Genomic DNA, 12,946 nt, shown 5'->3' with positions numbered 1-12,946 from the left:
ATTCTACATGTTTAAAGAAGAACATCTGGGAATTTATGTATCCATTACTGAGGCTTGAATTTCACACCTATACACCTATACGTGGTCTTCTCCATCTGGTCCACTGGAAATTCCCTTTCCCCATATGTGTTTATGTGATCTCATATATTTTCTTACTCCAAATATGATCCTAATGCAAAAATCACTTGACCTTTCTTCTTGCTCTCTCTCCTGGTCTACCTACTCTACCCACCCCATCCTAGCTCTTCTTTTTATTTTCGGCACTGCCGTTCTGATGTTCCACATCCACCAGGACACAGATCCTAAATGGTCAGCTCTGCAACCTGAGCAGTTCAGAGGGAGGAGCCAGACCTGCAGAACCTTGCAACCTGTCCTCCTCTGCTCTGGAGAGTTGGCTCCATGATGGTGGCTTTGGAGAATGGAGTGTCTGCAAGACTCAGTCTCCTGCTGTTCTGGCTCGGGGTGTCTCTGTCTGTTTCTGACCACTCTTGGGCCAGGTCCTCCCAGCATTTGACCTCCCCAGAAGTGGTGATCCCCTTGAAGGTGACCGACAGGGGCAGAAGTGCAAAGGCCCTAGAATGGCTCTCCTACAGCCTGCGGTTTAGAGGCCAGAGACACATTATCCACATGCGAGTCAAGAAGCTAGTGATGTCCACACACCGTCCTGTGTTCACCTACACAGAGCAGCACACCCTTCTCCATGACCAACCCTCCATTCCAGATGATTGCTACTATCATGGTTATGTGGAAGGGGCCCCTGATTCCCTGGTTGCCCTCAGTACCTGTTCTGGAGGCTTTCAAGGAGTACTGCAGATAAATGATCTTGCTTATGAAATTGAACCAATTAGGGTTTCTGCCACATTTGAACACCTGGTGTATAAGATAGACAGTGAAGACACTCACCTCCCATCCATGAGATGTGGCTTAATCAAAGAGGAAATAGCATGTCAATTGGAGTTCCAATTGTCATCTAACTTCATTCTGAAGCAAAGTTCTTTTGTGAGCTGGTAGACCCACCAGCAGTATATTGAGTTGGTGGTGGTTGTGGACCATAACAGATGTCTTTTTTCTCAAAGTAATGTGTCAGTAGTGCAGCGTGAAATATTTGATGTTGTCAATGTAGTGAATTCCTTCTATCACCCTCTTGAGGTTGATGTCATTGTGACTGGGATTGAGATATGGATAGATTTAAATCCAGTTTCTACAGCTGGAGATTTAGATGAGGTGATATAGAGATTTACTTTTTGAAAAACTGCTCAGCTTGATATTCGACTGTACTTTAATGTTGCCCATCTTTTTGTAAAACACCCAAGTGGTGAGAAACTTGGTGTTGCCTATGTTAATTGAGTATGTAATAAGCTTTGTTGATGGTGGAGTTATTTTTAAAGACAACTTGGTGAGCTATTTTGCAATTATTTTGTCACATGAGCTTGGTCATAACTTGGGCATGCAGCATGACTTTGGTTGGTGTATGTGTGGGCTACGGTGGTACATAATGAATTCCTTTATAGAGGTGACATCCAAATTGGGACAGTATGATCGGTAAAGGATTATGCATTCAACTTCCTCCATCTGCAAGGAATCTCTTAAGGCTGAAGTTCTGTGGGAACCTAGTGGTTGAAGAAGGAGAAGAGTGTGACTGTGGAACAGTAAGTCAATGTGCAAAAGATCCCTGTTGTTGGTTAGACTGCACTCTGAGCTTTTGGTCTACTTGTGCTTATGGGCTTTGTTGTAAAGACTGCAAAATTATGCCATCGGGACTTTATGTAGACAACAGGTCAGTGAATGTGACCTTCCAGAGTGGTGCAATGGGACATCCCATCAATGCCCAGATGATGTGTAGACAACCCTACACATCAGGTTGGGGTCTCCTGTGATGTCAATGCCTCCTGCTACAAAAAGACATGTAATAATCACAGTACTCAATGTAAAGAGATTTTTGGCTAAGGTGCAAGGAGTGCATCTCAAGGTTGCTACAATGAAATCAACACCCTAGGAAATCGTTTTGGTAACTGTGGTATTTCAGGCACAAGATACATAAAATGTTTGAGGCATAATGTCATGTGTGGGAGAGTTCAGTGTGAAAATGTGGACATCATTCCCAATCTGACAGAACATTCTATAGTGTGTCAGACTCACGTCAGTGACACCACTTGCTGGGGCACTGCTTATCATTTAGGGTTTTCTATCCCAGATATTGGTCAAGTGAGAGAAGGCAGAGCATGTGGCCCAGAAAAGATCTGCATTGGCATGAGATGTGCCCATAAGTCTCGTCTGCCACAGGCCTGTCAACCTAAGACCTGCAACATGAAGTGTATCTGCAGTGATAAACAGCACTGTCACTGCAACTGTGGATGGGCACCTCCCAACTGTCAGAATAAAGGCGATGAAGGGACTGTTGATAGTGGCCCACCTCCTAAAAATACTACCATGAAAAGAGGATTCAAGGTGCTAAAAACTTTTGACCTATTGTTATTGGGCTCTCTTCTTTTGATTGGTTTATTTTATTTTGCTTCCTTGGGATTTGTAAGAAATACGTAAAAAAGAAAGAAGTTGAGGGGAAAAAGGATGTAGAGGGTGAAGTTAAAAAAGAAGAGGATTGAGAGGATGAAGAAAAAAGAAAAAAGAATAGGAAGGAGAAGAGGAAAGAGAACAGGAAGGAGAAGAGGAAGGAAAAGAGGAAGACTAAATCTCATATGTCATTTTTAGAAATCCTTAGTTTTCCTTCTAATAATAGAAAAATATGCGGGCATGTCTGGCTGCCTAAACAACACATCAAGGATCTTTCTTGTCAGGATTATAAGCATTAAATGTGAAACCAAAGGGGCTCCTGGCGTGTTTTTGCTTCCTCTTCAGTGTTTGAAGCAACGTTAAGGGTTTATTTTTCCCGGAAGTCGTCTCTAAGTTTCTGAGAAAAGGTACACAAAAGACACATTTTCAAGTTGTCTCTCAGTTCTAAACCTCCTCTTGTTTTTGACTCTGCCACCTCGTGTTCAGGATGTGTGTCTATAAACCCCCCATTTCCAATAAGCACAGTAAGATTTGCCACAAGGGGTCAGTAGATGAAGCCGAGGTAATATATGAGGAGAGGAGGGAGATGTTTTCCTTGTGTGCCTCACATGACTTTCAGTGTTATTTGGTTCCCATTCACTGGCAGCCATATTTGGTTTTGGATTCCTGTGTTGTTGTCACTTTTAACCCACTGTCAATTTTCCTTGGAAATCCCAGCATTACTTGGTCACTGACTTCCTTGGGGTTCGAGTTACAGCCCTGGAGTCACAGTACCCTCCTTAGAGGTCTGGGTCCCTGCTCTGCAGGGGACTTTCTTTAATTATCTGTACTGTGACTATCTGTCTCCTTTCTTCTCCTGGCTCTAGGAATAATAGGAGGTATGTTTTTAACTTAACTATCTTTATTGGGTTCTCTGAAGCAAACACTAAATTGAAATTTAGAATGCAAGATGTTTATTAGGGATGAATATCTGGAAAGGCAGAAGTCACACCAGTGCTGTGGACAGAGAAATTAAACTGTTGACAGCTTGGACAGTCCTTGGTCATGGTGGGTGAACACAGTGGTGCAAATGTCTGTCAGATGTTTCTCTCATTGGGCTACAATGGCAGGGTCTTTTTACCAATCTCAGTCTGTTTTCTGCTGCTATAGAATGCCACGTTCTGGGTAATTCATATAGAAATATCATTCACTTGTCACAGTTCTGGAAGCTGAGAAGGCCAAGATTGAAGGGCTGTGTCTGAAGAGGGCCGTCTTACTGTGTTTTAACATGGAGAGGAGGATATTGTATAGCAAGAATGTGCACATAAGATGGGGAGAATAGGAACTGAAACTGCATCCTTTTATCAAGAGCCCACTCCCATGACACTGAACCCACTCCAGCAACGACGACATTTACCCATTCTTGAAGGCAGAGTCCTCAAGGCTTAATCACTTCACGTGCTAACACTTCAACACAGTTACAATGGCAACTACATTTCAAATGAGTTTTGGAAGTGACGTTGAAACCAATATCTCTGTTGTGGCAGGCAAGCTGTACAGTGTTGGTGGTTCTGGACCTCTGCCTTTACTACCCATTTTGTTTGATTGTTTCCTTGATTGGTAATATTTGATAAGGTCTAAACCTCTGATTCCTGACAAATCTCTTCTATTATCTCAATAATACTTGTAAGAATTAACTGTAGAAACCATTTGTGAAATCTCTGATCGCAGATTAATTCCTTTAATAGATGCAGATCTGTCTATCTTAGAAATACACTGGGAGACAGTATATTATATTACTCTGTCTCCCAGGCTGGAGTGTAGTGCCATGATCATGGTTCACTATAGCCTTGAACTCTTGGGCTCAGGTGATTCTTCTTCTTCAGGATACCAAGTAACTGGGACTGCAGGAATGTACCATCATGCCTGGCTAACTTTTTCTATTTTTTTGGTGGAATGGTCTTGTTTTGTTTTTCAGGCTGATTTTGAATTTCAGAGGGCCTCAAGTGACCCTGACAGTTTGACCTCTTAAAGTGCTGGGATTACAGGCGTGAGCTCACTCTCCTGGTTATAATTTTTTACACTTATTTTTATGTCATATTAATAAGTTATGTTATTCAAGGAATATGTCTATGTTGCTTATATTTTATATTTATTGGCATAAAGTTGTTCATAAAATCTTTACATTTTCCTTTCATGTCTTTAGGAGTCTTAATGATATTTCCTAATTTCTTCATGTGCCAACAATTTTTATTTTCTCAATTCTGTTTGTGTCACTTTTTCTGGGAGTTTATCAAATTTATTTTTTTCAAGTAATCGATTTTTGAGTTTATTAATTTTTCCTTATGTTTGCTTTTTATACTCTTAGCTATACTTTTCTTCTTCTTTTAAGGGCTTAGAAGTTTAATCAGCCTTCATTTCTTAACTTTTTAATGCATTTTAGCCAATACATAATAGTTTTATGGTATGCCTGTGGTATTTTGATACATGCATACAATGTGCATCGATCAAATCAGGGTATTGAGATATCCATCACCTTTAACATTTATTACTTCTTTGTATTGCGGACATTCAAAATCTTCTCTTGTAGATATTTTGAAAGATACAATAAATTATTGTTAAATATAGTTCTTTCTATCTGATTCTATTTTATACTCATTAACCAACCCTTCTACATACTCTCCTACCCCCACCCTTCTCTGCCACTTGTGATAACCACCATTTATGTACCTTCATGAGATCAATTTTTTTTTTTTAGCTCCCACATATTCAAGTGAGGACATATGATATTTGTCTTTCTGTGCCTGGCTTATTGACTTTACATAATGTCCTCCAGTTCCATCCATGATGCTGCAAATGACAGGATTTCATTCTTTCTTTTATGACTGAATAAGATAGAATTGGGTATATATGCCACCTGTTCTTTGTCATTCATCCATTGTTGGACACTCAGGTTGAAACAATATCTTGGCTATTTTGAATAGTGCTGTAATAAACATGGAATGTATCTATTCAGTATACTGCTTTGCTTTCTTCTGGGTATATAGCTGACAGTGGAATGGCTGGATCATGTGGTCATTCTATTTTTGTTTTCTGAGTAACCGTCATACTCTTTTCCATAGTGGCTGTACTAATTTATACTCCCTCAAAGTGTATAGGAATGTTCCCCTTTCTCTGCATCCTCACCAGCGTCTGTGATTTTTAAAACATGTAATAGCCATTTTAACTGAGGTGCAATATTATTAATTGGGGTTTTGAGTTACATTTCACTGATGATTGTGTGTCTGTATAGCAAAGGAAATAATCAACAAGCAAAGAGGCAACCTGTAGGATGGGAGTAATTATTCACAAACTATTTATCCAACAAGGTTTAATAGCCAGAATTTATAAAGAACTCAAACCTTTCATTAGTAAAGACAAATGAACAAGCAAATAGTGTGATTTAAGTGGGCAAAGTTTTGAATAGGTAGTTCTCAAAGGAAGACATAAAAAAGTCCAATAGGTATATGGAAAAATCTCAATGTCAGTGATCATTAGATTATAAAAATTTATGACTTTTTGAGATTATCATTTAGGTAAAATATTTGCAGGGCTTGTGATATTTTAATATATGCCCTGAAAAAGCTAAAAAATTCTATATATGTATTGCTTTTGCTATACCCTACAAGGTTTTATGTTGTATTTTTCTTTATTAGCAGTCAGTCCAAAATACTTTTCATTGTACCTTCAATTTCTTGTTTCAAATGTGGGTTATTTAGGTTGTTTTTAAATTTTCAAACAGTTGGTTATTTTTAATCTGTTGTTTCTTTATGAAGTTTGTTTTATTTCACAATGTATTTAATTTATTTTTATTTTCTATTGTAAGAAAAAGACATTTGTTTTGGACTAGATTAGTGAAATAGGAATACACATGCCATAGTAAACTATGGGTATATTCAGGGAGGTAAGGGAAAACAAAGGCTTTTAAAGAAATAATGAGAAATTTTTTTTTTTTACTTTTTAAAGTAATGAGGTACATGTGAGGATTATTTTTTACAGAAGTTTATTGGGGGATGTCATGGTATGAGCTTCTGACAAGCACTCTTGCTACTCAGTGATGCCCCAGAATGAGCGTGGTACCCAGTGGGTGATTTTTTATTCTTTATTCTTTCTTTCCCCCTCCCTTCTTAACAGTGCCCAGTGTCTCTCATTCTTATTCTAGTTCCCGTGTATGCCCAATGTTAGTGCCCACTGATGTGTGAGAACTAGTGGTATTCAGTATTTTTTTATGCCATTATAAATGGGATTTTTAAAAATTTCTTTTTCTGGTAGGTCACTATTAGTATAAAGAACTTAAACTGATTTTTGTATGTTGATTTTTTTATCCTGCAACTTTATTATATTTGTTTATTCTAGCAGTATTTTGTCATTTTTGTTGAGTCTGGGATTCAACAAAATGACATACAGGATTATGTCATCTGCAAATAGAGATAGTATTACTTCTTTTCTGACTTGGATTGCTTTTTTTGTTTCTTGTCTAATTGTGCTGGTAAGACTTCTAGTACTATATTGAATAAAAGTGGTGACAGTGGGCATTCTTCTCTTGTCCCTGATCTTAGAGGAAAAGTTCTAAGAAATGCTGGTTTACCATTGTGTCTGTTGTTAGATTTTTTATATATAGCCTGTAAGGTGTTGAGGTAAGCTCCTTCAATACCAAAGTTGTTGAGAATTTTTTCGTGAAAGAGTGTTGAATCTTGTCAGGTGTTTTTTCTGCATCGATTGAGATAATCATGTGGTTTTTATCTTTCATTCTGTTAATATGGTTTACCATGTCTGTTGATTTATGTATACTGAATCACAGTGCATCTTAGTAATAACTCCAACTTGGTCATTTGGTAATAAAATACTTACTAAAGACATGCAAGAATCTATATATGCACTAAGCCTTCAAAATTTTTATTTATCAAATAAAAATGTGCATTTTTATATATTGACTGAATTATGCACTTGCTCACAAGGAATACTTTAATTTGGGTATGGTGGCACATGCTTGCAATCCCAGGTACTTGAGAGACTGAGGCAGGAGAATTGCTGGAGCCTAAGAGTTTGAGACTAGCTTAGGCAACATGGTGAGACTTCATCTCAGAACAATAACCAGAAAAATACTTTAGTAAAAGTAAGAGCTCTTGTAGGTTGGTTGTCAGGTTATTATTATTAAATTATTTGTAAAATGTCAAAAGGTACTCTCAGAATAAACCAGAGCCACATAAGCATTAAAGCAGTAAAAATATTTTTTTCAGGAACTCTTGTAATAGAGGAAAAGATGTCAGTACAAAACTTGGCTCAGTTTCTGGTTCAGCAAGGACTAGAGGAAATTCATAGCCAAAGAAAGGGTGGGGGATTGCAATTAGTGGTTGGAAAAGTACTAAAAGGCAATGTCCAGTATAGAAAATTTCTTGCTAAACCAACTTAGATTTTTTGCTGAAGGCAGGCCACAGTGGCCAGATATCAAGGTAGGAGATTCTCTGTCAACAGACTTAGCAGTCTTCTTGCTATAGCTGGGGCGCTTGGTCCAGCAAGGATGCAGGTTAAAATCAAGGCCTAGTTGAAAAGAGAAGCCTGACTAAAGTTTGGTCAAGGAGAGAGTTTTGGTCAGTACCCATGGATTTAACTTGGAATTGAAAAGCTCATTCTTAGGTAACTTGAAGATCAACAAGGAAATTAAAAAAGAAAATACAGACTACCGCAAAACAGATGGAAAGAGCAAAAACTCACACTAAAAATTTTAAGTTACAGAAAAATTTGTTTTCATTGGACTATGTAAAGTCTTTAATGTATTTATTATTAAACAAATACGATTAAAGGCATTCATATTTGCTTTAAAAATACTGAAAAAGAACAGCAAAACCAGTGAAAAGAAAGTAGGAAGAAGACATTAATAAAGAGCAAAATGAATGAAATGTAAACCAAAAAATTATAGAAATCATTAATAAATCAAACTCCATGTCTCTCAATAGATTAAGAGAACTGATACAACTCCATGAACTGGGTTAAGGAAATAAGAGAGAGTAATTAAACAAGAACAAGAATGAGATGTAACTAGAGAAAAAAGAAGAAGACTATATGAAGATGGAGGCTGAGATTGCAGTAATGTAACTACAAGCCAGGGAATGCTAAGGATTTCCAGGAACTCTCAGACCTTAGGAAAAGGCAAAACAGATTGTTCTTTAGAGCCTACAAAGAGGCAAGGCTCTGCTGACACCTTGATATCACTTAGTCTACTGTTTGTTTGTTTTTTTTTGAGTTGGAGTCTCACTTGGTCACCCAGACTGGAGTGCAGTGGCCGCTCCCAGCCACCGCAGCCTCGCCTGCTGGGCTCCGGCGATCTTTCCGCCTCAGCCTTCCAAGTAGCCGGAATTACAGGCATGCACTACCACGCCCGGCTGATTTTTTTATTTATTGTAGAGATGAGGTCTCGCTGCCCAGGCAAGTCTCGAACCCACGGGCTCAGGCAATCCACTCACCTCAGCCTCCCAAAGGCGCGGGATTACAGGCTGAGCCACCGAGCCCAGCTAGTCTACTGTTTTTAAAGTTCATTTATGCTATAGCATGTTAACAGGATTTCATTCAATAAAACAAGTGCTTGCAGACTCAGCAAAAACCTGTCAATGAATGGTAAGTGAATTGATGTACTTCATTTGTACAGCAGTATCTGGTGGCAGGCTTTACATCAGAATACAACAATTAGTATAGTCTGTATGTGGCCTGCCCATTATTTATTTACTACTTCTGTCTGTACTTTTTTTTGTGAGTTGTATAATTATTTCATGATATATTACAACATAATGATAATAGAAATAAAGTAGACAATGAATTTATGCACTTTAATCATTCCAAAACCATGGGTCTATGGAAAAAAATGTCTTGCACAAAACCAGTATCTGAGACCAAAAAGCTTGGGGACTGCTGATCTACAGAACACTCCATGCAACAACCACAGAGTAGACTTTCTACTCAGTAGCACATGGAACATTCTCCAAGATTGAATACATTCTCTGGCATAAATGAAGTGACAACAGTCTACATGACTGTGGAGAAAGGGGGACGCTTCTGTACTGTTGGTAGGAATGTAAGCTAGTTCAACCTCTGGGGAAAGCAGCATGGCAATTTTTCAAAGAATTAGACACTGAGCACCTACCCGTACAGTCCAGCAATCCCTCCCCTGGGAGTATACCCAGAGGAATATACATCAAAGACACTTGCACATGCATATTTATTGCAGCACTTTCACATTAGCAAAAATATGGAGCCAACACAGAAGCTCATCAAAAGTGGACTGGATAAAGAAAATGTGGCACATATGCACAATGGAATATTATGCAGCTATAAAGAAGAACAAAACCATGTCCTTTGTAGCAACTTGGATACAAATGGACACCATTATGCTACATGAATGATCACAGAAAGAACTGAATACTCACATTCTCACTCAAGTGGACTGTGAACACTAGTCACAATACTACAAGGGTGGGATTGGCTGTTGCTGGATACTGATATTGGAAAGAAGGGGGCATGTGGCAACATACTAGCTACCTGGTCCACTATCAGGGAGAGAGAGGGCCAGCTAGAAACCCAAGCTTTACCTATATGCAGGCTATTTATGTAGGAAATTCCCACTTGTACCCTACAACTCTAAAATTTAAAAAAGTAAAAATAAAAAAATAAAAGCTACAAAATATAATAAAATGGATCCAATGTTTCTTTGTTGACTTTCTATCTTGATGATCTATTCAATGCTGAGAGTAGTGTTAAACAGTCACACTATTATTATTATTTTTTTGTGTGTTGGAGTCTCACTCTGTCGCCCAGACTGGAGTGCAGTGGCTGCTCCCGGCCACCGCAGCCTTGACCTGCGGGGCTCCGGCGATCCTTCCGCCTCAGCCTTCTGAGTAGCCGGAATTACAGGCATGCGCTACCACACCCGGCTGATTTTTTTTTTTTTTATTTATTGTAGAGATGAGGTCTCGCTGCCCAGGTGGGTCTCAAACCCGCGGGCTCAGGCAATCCACTCACCTCAGCCTCCCAAAGGTGCGGGATTACAGGCTGAGCCACCGAGCCCGGCCACACTATTATTATACTGGAGTATATCTCTACATTTAAATCTCATAATATTTGTTTTCTATTTCTGGGTTCTCCAGTGTTGGATTCATACATACTTTGAACTGTTATAATGTCATGCTTGATTGACCTATTTATCATTATATAGTGACCTTGTTTGTCACCTTTTAATGTTTTTTACTTGAATTGTGTTTTATTTGATATAAATATAGCTATATATGCTGCCTTCTGTTTTTATTTCCATGGAATAACTTTTTTATCCTTTTACTTTTTGTCCATTCTTTCACTTTGGTTTTATGAATGAGTTTCTTGTAGACAATATGTAGTTGGGTCATATTTTTACACATCCATTCAGCTATTCTATAACTTTTGAGTGAAAAGTTTAATCCATTTCCTTTAAAGATTATGATTGATAAGTGAGGGCTTATTCTTGTCATTTTATTAATTGCATTCAGATTATTTTATTTATTTTGTTTATTTCTTTCTCTCATTTATTACTGTGGTTTGGTGGCTTAAGTAGTGGTATGATTTAATATCTTTTTCTCCTTATTTATGTGTTTGTTCCACTGGTAGGTTTTATACTTTTGTGTATTTTCATAATACGAGATATGATCCTTAAATTTTTAGGTATAAGACTCCATTAAGCATTTTTTGTAAGACTAGTTCAGTGATTATACATTTTCCCAGTTTTTGCTTGTTTGGGAAAGATTTTATTTCTTCTTCATTTATGAAAATAACATTGCTGACTATAGTATTCTTCAGTGCCAGCACTTAGAAGCTATAATTTTACTCTCTCCTGACCTGTAAGTTTTCTCCTGAAAAATTCACTGCTGGAGTGATGGAGGGTCTCCCAAAAGTGACTAGATGCTTTTCTTTTGCTATTTTTATAATTTTTTATTTTACTTTGATTATTTACAGTTTTGCTATAATATGCCATGGTAAGGACCTTTTGAGTTGCGTCCATTTGGGGATCTCTAAACTTGTATCTGTATGTCTAAATATCTTGATAGGTAGGGAAATTTTCAGATATTTGTTTCATAGGTTTTATTACTTTGATCTTCCCTTCTACTTCTGGACACTAAAAATTTGAATGCTTAGTCTCCTTATGGTATTCCAAATGTCACATAGGCATTGTTCATCCTTTAAAAAAATGTTTTGTCTGGGTGACTTATTTCAGAAGACCTGTCTTTAAGATATATATTTTCTTCTGTAGTATATACTGCTGAAGCTTTCAAATGGATTTTTTATTCCATTCAATAAATGCTTCAGCTCTAGGATATCTTTTTGGTATTTCTTAAATAACCTCTGTCTCTTTGGTAAATTTCTCATTCATATCCTGAATTTTTTTCCTGATCTTTATATTGTTCACCTGTGTCCTCTTGTATGCCACTGAGCTTCTTTAATATTTTGATTTTGGGTTCTTTTGCATTTTATAAATTTTTAATTGGAATTGTTGCTGGATAATTATAGTATTCTCTTGGAGGTGTCGTATTTCCTTTCTTTTCATGTTTCTTATATCCTTATGCATATATGCTTTTACATTGTATATAGTGTAACTTTCACTTCTTTCTTTTTTTGGATTTGCTGTTGTAGGGCAGAACTTTTCCCTGAAGACGTATTTATCGTGTTGGGTGGGTAGGGTACTTTGACTTTGTGTGTGTGTGTGTGTGTGTGTGTGTGTGTGTGTGTGTGTGTGTGTGTATGATATAGCCTTCATATAAAAATTTCTTTGAGTGTAAACAGCATCGGTGGTATCTGTGATGCAGTTTTTAGTGGTGGTATAATGAGGTATTTCTTTGGATGGGAGCATCATGTGAGCCAATTCTTAGACCTCAGTGATAACAGGAGTGCTGAAAATGCCTGCTCTTGGGACCCAGGGTGACATACATGGGCATGGATGTTGGCAAGTACAGGCAGCCTGTTTTCAGGCCTTCTGTCAACTTTGCTCATGTGTCAGCAGTGGTCTCAGTGGACCTGGCAATTGGGTAGGTCCTGGGCATGGTATGGGTGACAGCAGTAGCAGTGGTGTGGAAACATTCTAGGACCCAGACTTGCCATACTGGTTGGGCAAGTGATTGCAATGGGTTTGGCATATCAGTTCTTAGACCTGCTGGTGGTGCATGTGGGTGGGTGCCAGCTGTGGTGGCAGTGACATGTTAAATGGCCCTGAACTCAGCTCCTGGGAGAAGTACTCAGGTGCCACCAGTGGTGGACTGTGCTGAGTGATCTTCAGGCCCCTGAATGGTGTGCTCAGGTGATCCCCAGGCAATTGGACAGTGTGCTAGGGTCTGGGGGAATGAGGCCTCAGGTTTCTCCTTGGTGTATGCAGGCACTGGCTACAGTGGGTAGGGGCAGAATG

General features: G+C 38.4%; 1 pseudogene; it reads left to right on the top strand.

Annotated features, from left to right (window-relative positions):
• Positions 1-274: 274 nt before the first annotated feature.
• On the top strand, positions 275-2,541 carry LOC103265308 (annotated as a pseudogene).
• Positions 2,542-12,946: the final 10,405 nt, after the last annotated feature.

This window comes from Carlito syrichta, unplaced genomic scaffold, assembly GCF_000164805.1.
Source record: "Carlito syrichta isolate Samal-C Ts95f unplaced genomic scaffold, Tarsius_syrichta-2.0.1 Scaffold306347, whole genome shotgun sequence".
In the NCBI taxonomy this organism is placed as follows: Eukaryota; Metazoa; Chordata; class Mammalia; order Primates; family Tarsiidae; genus Carlito; species Carlito syrichta.
The sequence above is the reverse complement of the archived record's forward strand: the minus strand, read 5'-3'. Positions and strand labels throughout refer to the sequence as shown.